Here is a 12,407-nt window from a genome sequence, read left to right as displayed (position 1 = left end):
AAATTTTTGCCCTCCCTGTCTCCTCCCAGAGATGGCTTGTTTGAAAAATGCTTTGCAGGACCACCACTGTGTGTGTAGAGGACTTTGAGATAAGCGTGCTTTTATAGATAAGGTGTGTTTAGAAACATATGGTTATTATCATCAGTATGATAGAGAGACTCATCAAAGTCACTTTACTGTCTACAACTGTGGCTAGAAAAAGGAATTACTTTAATAAATCCATGTTTAGTTATGTAAGCCTGCTTGCATGGTGATATCTCAAATGCATGTACTCCTGGGTTTTTTAGCATAATTCACTTTTCCTGATTTTCCACCTGTTGCTTATTTTTTGTATTTCTGATATTTTCATAGTATTGGAAAATTCTTAATTACCAACTGATTTATCCTCTGTTAGGGACTAAATGGGAAGCCTTTGGACCTGAAAGGGCATTTAGACTGCATTTGCTGCTTGGATGGGCCTTTTATGAAACTACTTCTGTGGAGTTATAGGGTACAGAAGAACATGTGTGATTTTACTCTTTTATTATTTTTGTTTGCTCAGTTTAAGGTGCATGCAGGAATATATAAAATTTTAAGCACGTACTATATGCACCATTCATTATTTTTCATTTTAACATGAAGAAACTATTTTTCACTGACATTTATGCTAGTGCAATACGTTCGTTGATGGTACAGCTGATCTGGTGGCATCTTAAGTTTCCGATAAAGGGTAAATGACCAATCAAGATTGCAAAGTAGTTAGCAGCCAAGAGTTGATGGTTGCACGTCCCTGGGAGAAAAACATGTTCTGACTTGGTAAGTCCACTCCCTGAAAACAGCAATAGTATACTAGAAATAGCATAGAGGATAGAGGAACAGCTCCAAAGATGTTTACTTTAAAAAACCCCCAATTTTTCTTAATTATGCTTACTACTATGGTGCCCAAAGGTTAGTTAACAACAAGAACCCATTGTGCAGTGTCCAAACCAAACATAAGAGTAGCAGACATCTTTTTCCCCCAAAGGAGAGCAATTTCTCAGTGGTGCTACTCTTTGAAGTATTTTTTGGGTGGAGCACAAAGTGCTTTCCTTGCTGCTTTGTGATTTTTATTAACCAGGAACATGCAATGTGCTTGGTACTTTCCAGAGGTGATGTAGTAAGTCCTTACTAGAAAACTGGATGAACATGACACAGTGGGATGCCTCACTGTACTATTTGCAATGGATTTAGTCTATTTGTGCTTCAGTCAGTGGCAAAACCTCCAGGGATATTAGTGAGGAGGTATCCAGGTATAAGCCAGCTCGTATTTGCAGTATCACAGAGTACAAGGTGAATAGAGATTAAATGACTAAATGGGGAAATAAAGCAAACCGGTGAAGCTATAGAGACAGAGGTTAAAGAATTAATCATGTTGGTACTATAACAGGTAGTTTTCTGACAGTTGCAGGAGATGGCTGCGCATGTTTTTATTTAGATAGACTATAATTGTATAGACTTTCAGCTGTTTGGGCATTTTGGTCCTTTTATAACTTGTGATGTAGATCTTCTATTTAAAAAATAGGATGAAAGGTTAAGTGAGAGAAAATGAGTTGACTGAGTTGTTTATCTGTCCCATCCCAAAAAGAAGAATGAGTAGATTCTCATATTGTAAGTGAACTGGAAAAGCTGGGTAAACTTTATGCCTGTGGGCCATAATACTTTGCTAACTAAACCATTTATGCACATGGGAGTGGTTCTTAGTTGGTTCCACCCTGTCTGCAGCTGATGTGCGCCATCCTATTTTAGAAGTTTAGTCTGGGGTAGGTGTATTAGTAACCTGAGCAGACAAATGCCACTGCCGTATCCATTAATTTGAGATACAGGCAGAGCTAACTGATAATGTGTAAAATAGAAATGCCCAACCCATCTGTGTATAATTCCCATTATTTATGACAGACTCCAAGCAGCAATGATTTCTTGCTACAGGAACTTTTTTTTTTAAAGTAAACCCTGTTTTTAATCACTCATTTTCTTTTTTTAAAACTGTAGTCCTCTGGTAATTAAGGATGAGACATTAGAGCTTCTTAATCAGTGTCTATTGATAATACGACAAGGAATTTGAGTGCAAGGCATTGTATGAGGCTATTTAGAGCAGATTTGGAATCCTTACTGCAGTTATTAACAAGAGTGCTTGTATTCCCTCTCCAAAATACGAATTTTTATGTAATAAGAATTATTTTTCAAAATAATGTAGGTGTTGAAGTAGTCCTGGGCATTTTTATCACGTACCACGTCATGGGGAGGGATACAGAAGGTTTTCTGTGTACGTATTCTGGAAATACTAGTGGCATAAAAATGGCTAATGACACCAAGTGTGTGGTGCGGTTGACGCGCTGGAGGGAAGGGATGCCGTCCAGAGGGACCTGGACAGGCATGAGAGGTGGGCCTGTGCGAACCTCATGAAGTGTACAGCAAAGCCAAGTGCAAGGTCCTGCACATGGGTCGGGGCAATCCCAAGCACAAATAGAGGCTGGGTGGAGAATGAATTGAGAGCAGCCCTGAGGAGAAGGACTTGGGGGTGTTGGTTGATGAAAAGCTCAACATGAGATGGCAATGTGCACTTGCAGCCCAGAAAGCTGACCATATTCTGGGCTGCATCAAAAACAGCGTGACCAGCAGATTGAGGGAGGGGATTCCACCCCTCTGCTTTGCTCTCGCGAGACCTCACCTGCAGTACTGCATCCAGCTCTGGGGTCCCCAGGACAAGACAGACATGGAGCTGTCCAGAGGAGGCCACAAAGATGAACAAGGGGCTGGAGCACCTCTGCTATGGAGACAGGCTGAAAGAGTTGGGGTTGTTCAGCCTGGAGAAGAGAAGGCTCTGGGGAGACCTTATCGCAGCCTTCCAGTACCTGAAGGGGCCTACAGGAAAGCTGGAGAGGGATTGTTTACAAGGGCACGGAGTGACAGGACAAGGGGGAATGGCCTTAAGCTGAAGGAGGGGAGATTTAGATTAGAAGTTAGGAAAAAACTCTTCCCTGTGAGGGTGGTCAGGCAATGGATTATTTTTGTCACTTTGCTGTGGAGAGAAGTAGCTGTCTAGGTATTGCCAATGTCTATGGAAACGTGTGTACTTGGGTATTCAGTGCTGAGGTTAACCTTTTCCTTATCCTGACAAGGAAGAAATATGGAATAATCTACACAGCTTATTTTGTCCTTTGGGCTAATCACACAAAACGTGTCAAATAAAAGAGAGAGTTTCACACACTTCCCTCTCTGTGTTTTGGAGCTTCTGCTATGCTAGTAAAGGTATTTGCACCTTTTTCAAGTTAATTATTCCTGAAGAGGTAATAGTGCTATTTGGTTTTCCATTTCTTTCCATGTCATGTTCAGAGTCATCCCTAACAGGGAAGGGCAGGCAGTTGTACTGCTTTGGTCAGAGGACAACCTTCATGGGATCTGAGGGAAATCAAGGATGCTCTTATCTTTTGTGCAAGAGAGGTAACACGTACTCTTGATTTTTTTTTTTTTCAGGGTTGCTCTATGCTCAGGTCTATTGCTCTATCCTGAGGGCTGTTTCCGAGGCCTTCGCTGAGGAGAACCAGTATGTGCCTAAGTTGATTTCTGTTTAGTAAGGCATTCAGCTATGTTCTTTGGTCTCATTGAGGTCATCAGAATTAAGCACGGATCTTAACACGTTGTGGAATTGAGTCTTTCAATGTTTTTTTCACTAAAGATGTGTTTAACAGTGTATAGCAACGTGGAGCCTTGCTTTTGGGAAGGTCACATGTTTGTTAGGGAAATAAAGTAATAGTTAATAAAGGGATTCAGAATACTGCTGATACGTGTACTGTACGTGCACAAAGTTGAAACAAAGCAGAACTAGGGGAATTATGCCTATTTCTTTTGCCACTAGTTGATTTACTTTGTTTAGGAGAGAAAATGAGACTTTAGTGGAAGAAACTGATGTAAAAATAATTGAAACCAACAGCATTCTTTTGCACAAGATTGGTGATGTATTCAGGAAGGGATGGTTACACAAGTTGTACTTCTTTGACAAACAGAATAGCAAAGGAAAAGGAACCTGACTAGAATCAGTGCAAGTGTTGTTTGTTCAAGTGCAGCAATGGTTAACAGGCTGTAGATCCCATTTTACAACTTCCATCTCTGTTTTACACAGTGTTCTGATGCTGGCTGAGTCAGCCGAGCCTGCAAACCAAATTGAGTGCAAAAATGTCTCGAGCCACTTCTGTTAAGAGGCTCCACTCGTGTTCATAGCTATGCATTTCCTTGTGCTCATCGCACTCTTCACTGGCTCCCCAGGAGAGACACCAAACATCCTTATACCATATGTCTCCCACACATAAGGCTATATTGACCCCTAGTGTAACTCCATCAGAGTAAGCAGTTAAATCAGAGATTCATTTTTTTTTTTTTCCCCTCTGACTCAAATCCAAAAGATACAGAGAGAGATTAATAGTTAGTTTTGGAGTGGAAGGTCTGATGCAGCTCCCTCCCTTGCTTCTTAATCCATAAGCATTTTGCCGAGAGCATCACTAAAAGCGCAGCCGGTTTCTACCAATGTTTTCCTTTGGTTTTACCGTTTGATTGTCAGCTCTGGAACTTTCATTTAAAAAAGGGGGTTTTAACAGATGGCTTTGGGGAATGATGCATTTGAAAATAAGATGCATATAATTTCTGCATCATTTTCAAAGTTGGTGGTCTGTGTTGTGTATAAAATTGGAGGATGAATCACAATGAACGCATTCCAGCTTACCTTCTGGGACATGTTTTGCTGATAAGTACTATGAGCATTCCCTTGACTTTTGATGAAGATTTTCCTTCTCTAGAATTTTTAATTGTCAGAATTGTTTACAGGATGAAGGAGCTGAGTCACTCTCAGGGCCGATGCTTGTCCACTGACCCAGCTGTATCTGGAATGAATGCAAAACTGTAGAAAGGGAATAAAATTATATAGAAGGACTTGTTATATTCACCTCAGTTATATAAGCCTCTGGACAAGGATTTTGGTTGAAATGGATGAAGTTACTTAAGTTACTATTGTCCTGATTTCTGTTGCAGTTCAGTGAAAAGCTTTTGTATTCAAAACCAAAACCTTACTTCATACCATTTCAAAAAAATGTCTTTAATGAGTGACTTCTCATGCAACAGAACTCTGTAGATGTTGAGTAAAGAAAAGCAGGATTGAAGATTCAGTTGTTGGAAAGCAATGTCCTTACAAAATATACTGAATGCAATTTTTTTTTCCTACTTTAAAGAAAGAAAAGGTTCAGAGTGTTTGACAGAGGAATGGCTAGTTTCATTGTGAATTTGCAGAAGAGTCTTCTACAGGATTATAATTATCAGGGATTTCTTTTTGAAAGTGAAACATTATATTGCTTGCAAATGCATTACAGTTGTTGAAGTTTGTGCTCCCATTTTGGCAACCGGTTAGAAAAGATGAGACAGTTTTAAAGATGGCTCTAAAAGATCCATGTTAATATGAGAGGTTGATATCCGTAATTGGACTTGAAAACTGGCTACAACACTGGAAACTTCAGCTGTGTGGAGAAAAAAAAAAAATCATGTTTCATCTATTACACAGCTTTTTGCAAGGTACTGTCAGAAGTAGAAGTGTAGCTTGAATTATGTTGTCCTTTCAGTCCATGAATGAATGAATGCAGCTGTTCGTGAAAATTTGTTTCCAAGCTATATGCATACCTTTGAGGTTGCGTGAAATCTTACATGTATCACAGGGACATTTAAGGATAAAGTGAGAAGCTGTCTAAGAGCAGAGCAGGTAATCACCCATTCTCTGCTTATGAATTTTCTAACCTGCTAACAGGTGTAATGAGGTCTGTGGCCATTTGTATGCCCCAAATATAATCAATAGTATAAATAAAATAATAAATAGTATACTTGGCAGCTGTCATAGGCAAAATTGTACTCTGGAAACTCTTACTAGGGGAGTTCACAGAAATTGATGACATTATTAGTATGAGTGAAAATTACTAAAATGAATGAAAAGTCTGCAATCTCCAAATTCCATCCAACAGATAAGAAATGCAAGTTTCCTCAAAAAATGTGAGTCAGGCAACCCTTCTAGAATTTGAAAGACATCAGTTCATTTTTGCTGTGTGTATAAAGTGAAAGATTTGACCTTGAACATTTATCTTGTTTTGTTTTAAATCTAATTTTCAAAGCAACAACGCTCCTGTCTCACAGGCAGGAATGAAAGCAGGGAGTGGGTATGGGATGGAATTTGCTTCAGTCAGAATTTGTCCCTATAGTTTCTCTAGGCCAGGATTTCCTCCAAGTTTTGTAACCTCATGTGTCATTTGAATTGGAGGAGGGTTGGTTTCTATTAGTAACTATCATTTAGTCTCAGCTGCCAGTTAAGATATTTGCCAGCTCTATGAAATGAATGAAAACGTTTGAGGACATTGGTTAACCGAAGAAGTCAGTGAACCCTAAAATGAATTAGTATCTTAGCTACAAATTCACGTTTAATAGCTCCATTTGAAAGACCTTTTGTGCAGTAAAAGATAAGCTTGTGGCTTTGTGTTGTGTCCTTGCTCATGTAAGCTGTAAATAAACTGTCTGGTTTTAACTACATGTTCGACTAATAGACTATTCAGGAAAAAAAAAGTATCTACAGCTTTGTGTAATCCTATCAACAAAACTGAAAAATATCAGAAGACAGCTGTCAGAGCCAGATTCAAATCTGTTAACATCAACTAACCAGTATGTAACATTCTTACTGCTGCAGTGTTCAGAGGCCAGTCATTCCCGTGGGACTGTAAGAAGAATAAGGTGGTACTCAGGATGAGAGAAGGGCTTAAAGTCTGCCTTTACATGTGGTTTATGAGTTTGTATTTAAACTCTACAGATTCTTACTTTTGAGTGTGTGTGTTTTACACTCTAATCCTGTTAGTCAATGAAAAATGCTTTTTCAGGCTTGTCACAATTTTACACCAGATTTTAATGTAGCAAATCATAGGAGAAATTTGTAGGTGTAGAAAGTGGAGACCTTGAGGACAGTTTCCACCAATTTTTTTTTCTTTTTCTTTTTTTTTTTCTCCACTGCTTTGCCTTCTAGACACTTTTGGTGCTAATGGCTGGAACTGGACTGGAAGGTGATGCTTTGGCATGAAATGCTTTAGCAACAAAGGAAAAGTGGCAGTCAGTGAGTCCTGTATCGTACTGTGACTGGCCACTGTGTCATATCAATCTCCATTGAAAGGGGTTGCTAGTTCATCAAAATTGTTAAGTCTCTTGCCTTTATAACTGGAAGGATGTTGCCTTCTGCTTAAAAACTTAATTTCTCCTGCATGTATTTATGGAAGCTTATACATACTTGCTCTTGCGCGCCAGCATTGTTCTTTCCTCTTAACTAGTTAGTATAAGGCAACCCAGTGTTCCGTCCCTGACAGGCTCTTAAATGACACATTTATAATCAGAGGGGTTTTCAAGCTCTGTGCCTGTGCAGAGTTCATCTTTCTTGAAAGTGACAAAAACTGTGCACTGAATTCCAGCTAAAATTTTACTCTTGTTTGTACTATGTCAGTAATATCTCTGCTGTCACTTTCCTCTTGGATGGATGTAAAGCTCTGAGGCAGTATGATGATGTGGACTGAAAAAGATGAGTTCTTAAGTGAGGCAGTTTGCTCAGAGGCTGGTATCATCTTTCTGTTTTGTAGTTACTCAGGAATTTCTCATCTGCTGCTTCCCATTGATTACCTACCCCCCAGCTTGAAAAAAACCTTCCTATTATTAGCTCCTAGGCTTGACCTAGCTCTTAATACTATTAAAAAAAACCTGAGCAGACAGGGCAAGTAAAGGTTTGGGGAACCTCACTAAGAAAAAAGCTGAAAGGAGTTCAGGCACTTGATATTCTTCATGGGGAAAAAATGTGTTTGTATTTTCATTTTATCTGATGTTTTGCTGGCATGATTAATTTTATTCTCACCTGTTCAATATTTCACTGCCAAACAAATCCCAGCAACTGTTTTCATTGAATCTAACTGGCAAGACTGTCAGTTTATTTCTGCTCTGTGACACCTTGTGTTAGAAAGAATTACTGAAACCATTTGCTGCATCATGTTATGCTATCTTCGATGGGTCACACTGCCATTTCCGAGTGCAGAGATTGCTGTGGTTCCTGGTTTATCTTTTTTTTTTTCAAGGATTTTTTGCCTTGAAGAAGTTCTTTCATGTCAGTAAGGCAACTATGTATTAACACATGCATAGCAAAGTAGAATCTACTGATTTCAGAGGGAGGAGTTGAACATGTGGAAAAGTGTTTTCAGAACTGGGCTCTAAATTCTGTAATACAACAACTAAAAGAATAATAGACAAAGAAAATGTTATAATGAATTTAATTCCTAAAGGCCATGAAGACTAAAAAGAGTAAGCTTAACACAAGAGCATTACATAGCTCATGAAGTAAACAGAGCTATTATGTTTCATTAGTTTTTTCACTGTGAAATTTTGCAAGGCTGTCTGAATATCTGGTACTGTAAACCTAATTTCCTTATTAGTCATCAGCACATATAGGATCCTGAACTGTATGAAAGATGTTAATTTGAAGATTGCAGAAGTTTTCATTATGCTCCATTTCCAGCTTTTGAGTATGAAGTTTCTTGTTAGGATTTTGCTCTGGACCAGAGCAGTCCTTAACTGGAGTTGGGAAGTTACTGGAAATAAATCTGGGGGTGTGTGTGGGGAATTTCATCCCTGCCATATCTCTTTATGCAAGTCTGAGATTCTATCTCTTTCTGTTTTATCATCATCAACTTTTTTGTCATCATCTTTTTTTCCTCTTTTATCATGGGCGTGCCTTTTTTTCAGTGTACTTTACATCCTCCAGTTTTGCATGCTGGCATTCCTTAGAATCCATTCTTTTCTAAAAATTCCCAATTTGTTTTCCCATTACTGCCACTGCCTCTTTAATTTCCTCATATTAAAGATGATGTTTTTAACCTTTCTGCTTTCCTTTCCCAAAGCATGCCCTCATCACATTCCCTGCTGGCTTGTGGGTTCACCCTCCTAGCTGATTCAAATCAGTATCTTCAGTCAATAGATTTCAAGTCTTCTGCAGTTGACAGAGCAGAAGTTTTGAGGCAAAATTAGGCCCCAGCTCATGCATCTGAGCTGTTCTTCCTGGAAATCGTGTCAGTTGATTTACTCCTGCCTGTGCTGCAGATACAATTTTCTCTGGATTTGCAGGCAAGGCCTTCAAGATAATTTGCAGCTATTCTGTGGTCCTGTGTGTTGCTCTGGAGAAGCTGGAATGAACGTGAGTCTGGGACACCTCCTGTGGCATCACAGCTGTTAGGGTTCTTTACTCTCTTTGGCTTCGCTCCAGAACAAGCTGAAGTCAATGGAAAGATTCAAATGGCACTCCGTCTAAATGAATCAACTGTGCGTAAATGCTTAATGGAGGTACACCAGAAGCAGGAGAGGACAATTGTTCTTACACTGACTCTTGGTTTTGAATGTCGTTTTAAAAATGGTTTCTCACTCATATCAATACTGCTTAAATAAAATGGGTTTTTCTCCAATGAAATGTTAGTGATTCTTACATAAGCCTGAAATTAAACTCAATTAAAATCGGTATGTATGTTACTCAGTGTATATTATGGCTATTTAAATCTCAGAGAATGTATTTTTTTAAGGGTGCTACTATTTTATGTTTATATTTTCTCTTTTGAAAACCTTGGTTTACTTCTAGCCGATGAAATTAGTTTAGTTCATTTCTGTTTGAATGGTGGCACTTACCACCATAATGAGTACCCTTATTTCTGTAATTCTTACTGTTTCTGAGGAGCCATATTCATCAATCTGAAATATATGTCAGAGCACTTGGAAAAATCTCTTCCCTGAATGCATGCACAAAACGAGTGTGAAGGGCCCATGCTTACGCGTTCGGATTACAATCTATAATTCCAATGACCTATGCGTTCATACATTTGAATGGAAAAATGTATTAAAGCTATTCAGAAGAGAACACTGTGGTCTAGAATCTTACATGCAGCCTTTAGACTTGTATTCATAAATATTATGCACATGGCTGTTTGCTATTTAAGTAGCCTTGGAGTGTCTGATGTCAGCCACTTCCCCTAAATAAAATACTTAGGACATGTAACACCTGGTTTGGAGCCAACTGGCTTTGGTTTGCTTCCTTTTCAAATGCTTTCATTCACAAGTGAGCAAAATGACTCCTCATGCTGTGAAAAGGAACCTAGAAATGCATTGTGAACACAATTTTACACAAAATAGGGACATATTTTCAATTTTTAATAAACCCCAGTGAGAGTTTGAGCCAGCTCCCAATAAAATCAATGGAAAGATTTCTTTTGAGTTCAGTGGGATTTTCACTAGAACCAGATTTACTAACCCACAGCACTGTGGGGAGCAGCACAAGCAGCGGGGCTGGAAAGAATCCTTGCTTTTTGTCCAGTCCCCTGCCACTGGGAAGGACCTGAGTGCCACCAGAGATGGGGGTGGTTTCTAACAAGGTGAGCTTCAGTGCTCCGAGTCAGCAGCTGTTGCAAGGCAGTGACCTTAGAGGAGCCCAGACCTGTGATGAAATAAAGTTTCTTTGCTATTACTCACTTTTAGGAGGCAAGCAGAATTAACAGAACCATAGCACCCAAAGGCTCATACAAATGACTGTTGGAACAAAGAATAATGAGTCCAAATTTCCACTGCAAAACATGCGTATAATCGTGACAAAAGGTGTGTCTGGGTGCACTTCACTCTTAAGTCTTCTTAGAATACTTGTGATCAGAAATGACCTCTCAGCAGTGTGTCTGTTAAGACAGGAACCAGTTTTTATGTACTGAGCCCTTGTCAATGTACATTGCAGACTCAGGTTCATGCTGATCATTCCTTGTCTGAGCAGACAGTTTGGAGATGCTCTTACAGTCTATTATTTAACCTCTAGATGCAATTTCTCTACTCCTCTTTGTTTTGGTTGATTTTTGTTTTTACCTTTACTGCATTAAACTTAGTTTTATTTCCTGCTGCCTAGGGTCAGAATTGCCTGCATTGTGTTTCCTGTTATGGGACCTCTGTTGTGATGTATCACTCTTTGTTCTGCTCAAGGATTGTATTAGATCCTACCATGGGATCTTAATGAGTAGTCCAAAAGCCCCATATCTAATAAGGTCTCATCTGAACAAAACTGCCAAAAAGTCTGCAAAAGTACTGTTTGCTTATTTTTTTTAATTCTTGATGCCTCTTAGAATCGCTTGAAGGTTGTTATGACTATTTTGCAGCAAGAGATAATGCTTTCTTCAGGCTGGGGAAGTATGGGAGGTTGTATTTAAGGCTCTTTGTTAGTACCTGTTTGTGCTATGCTGCCTTAAAACCAGGGTGTATAGAGGGGTTTTTATTTACTTTTAACAGAAAACTTATCAAGTGATGTCAGACTAGTTACTTTCTTTGAGAAAGCTGATGCAAAGAAGTTCAAAAGTACATGAGAAATTTGCATGAATTGCCTTTCATTTTTCACGTTCCTTACTGACAGATGTCGTCAGGAAATTTTAAAGGCTTTAGAAATATTTTCAGTGAATGCTTTTAGTAAGGAAATGTTCAGTTCTAGTCTGAGCTTGTTTCAGCACTTAGTTTGGTGATGCTGATATGAGGAGCTTAAATGTTTATTCCATTCAGAGTTCCAAAGCCTAAGGACTGTACCTGAGCATACTTGACAGTGAAAGGCAGTTTCCTTAGAGAGTGGTGTTCTTAGTGAGTGGCTAAATTACAATGCTAAATTGAACTTTTTTTCCAGGACTGTTACGGTGTTGTCAGTACTGTTGCAGGGCTTTTGGCAGCCCGGTATTTCAAGCCTGTTGAGTGTGGGAAGGAGTGGGTCAAACTCTCTAAACTAATGTACTTGACTTTCATGTACTGTCACAATCTGTATTAGCTGGGAATTAAGTTTTTGATATGGGGACTTCAGCTTTACATAAATATTTTAATTATCCTTGAAATAACTAATGCTAGTGCAGCAAATTCAGAATATATTTTCAGATTAAATCCAAACCCACAGTGGTTTCCTACTGTCTTCCTTGCATGTCTATTCTTAGTTAAAAATGCCACCTTTCATCCAGGGGTTTCTCTGTTCTTGTGGCTCAGAGGATGCAGCTTCTTGCTCTTAGAAATGTGCAAGGACTACAAAATTAAATTTGTCTTGGTAGTTCTCATTGATGTAGAGATATTTGGGTATGCAGGATGGCTGAGGCACAAGCTCTAATCATTGATTGTGATCCTAGTCTAATAGTCTATGGGGTATCTCAGAACATCATCTAGCTCTATGGGGTTTGGTAGTCTAGAAAGCACTCATTGCCTTGCAGAATAGCACCAACTTGTGTAAATTCACGTGTTCTCAAAGGATTTCTAAACCAACTTTTTCTGTCTGTTTGGTGATTCTGAAAATGACCCAA

The 12,407-nt window shown here is 39.0% G+C and overlaps 1 protein-coding gene across 3 annotated transcripts in view; it reads left to right on the top strand.

Annotated features, from left to right (window-relative positions):
- The window catches only part of COL4A6 (collagen type IV alpha 6 chain), a 137,317-nt gene that overhangs the window by 35,634 nt on the left and 89,276 nt on the right, over positions 1–12,407 (top strand). The gene's annotated exons all lie outside the window — the stretch shown is intronic.

The sequence above is a fragment of the Grus americana genome, chromosome 12 (genome assembly GCF_028858705.1).
Source record: "Grus americana isolate bGruAme1 chromosome 12, bGruAme1.mat, whole genome shotgun sequence".
Classification (NCBI taxonomy): Eukaryota; Metazoa; Chordata; class Aves; order Gruiformes; family Gruidae; genus Grus; species Grus americana.
The sequence above is the reverse complement of the archived record's forward strand: the minus strand, read 5'-3'. Positions and strand labels throughout refer to the sequence as shown.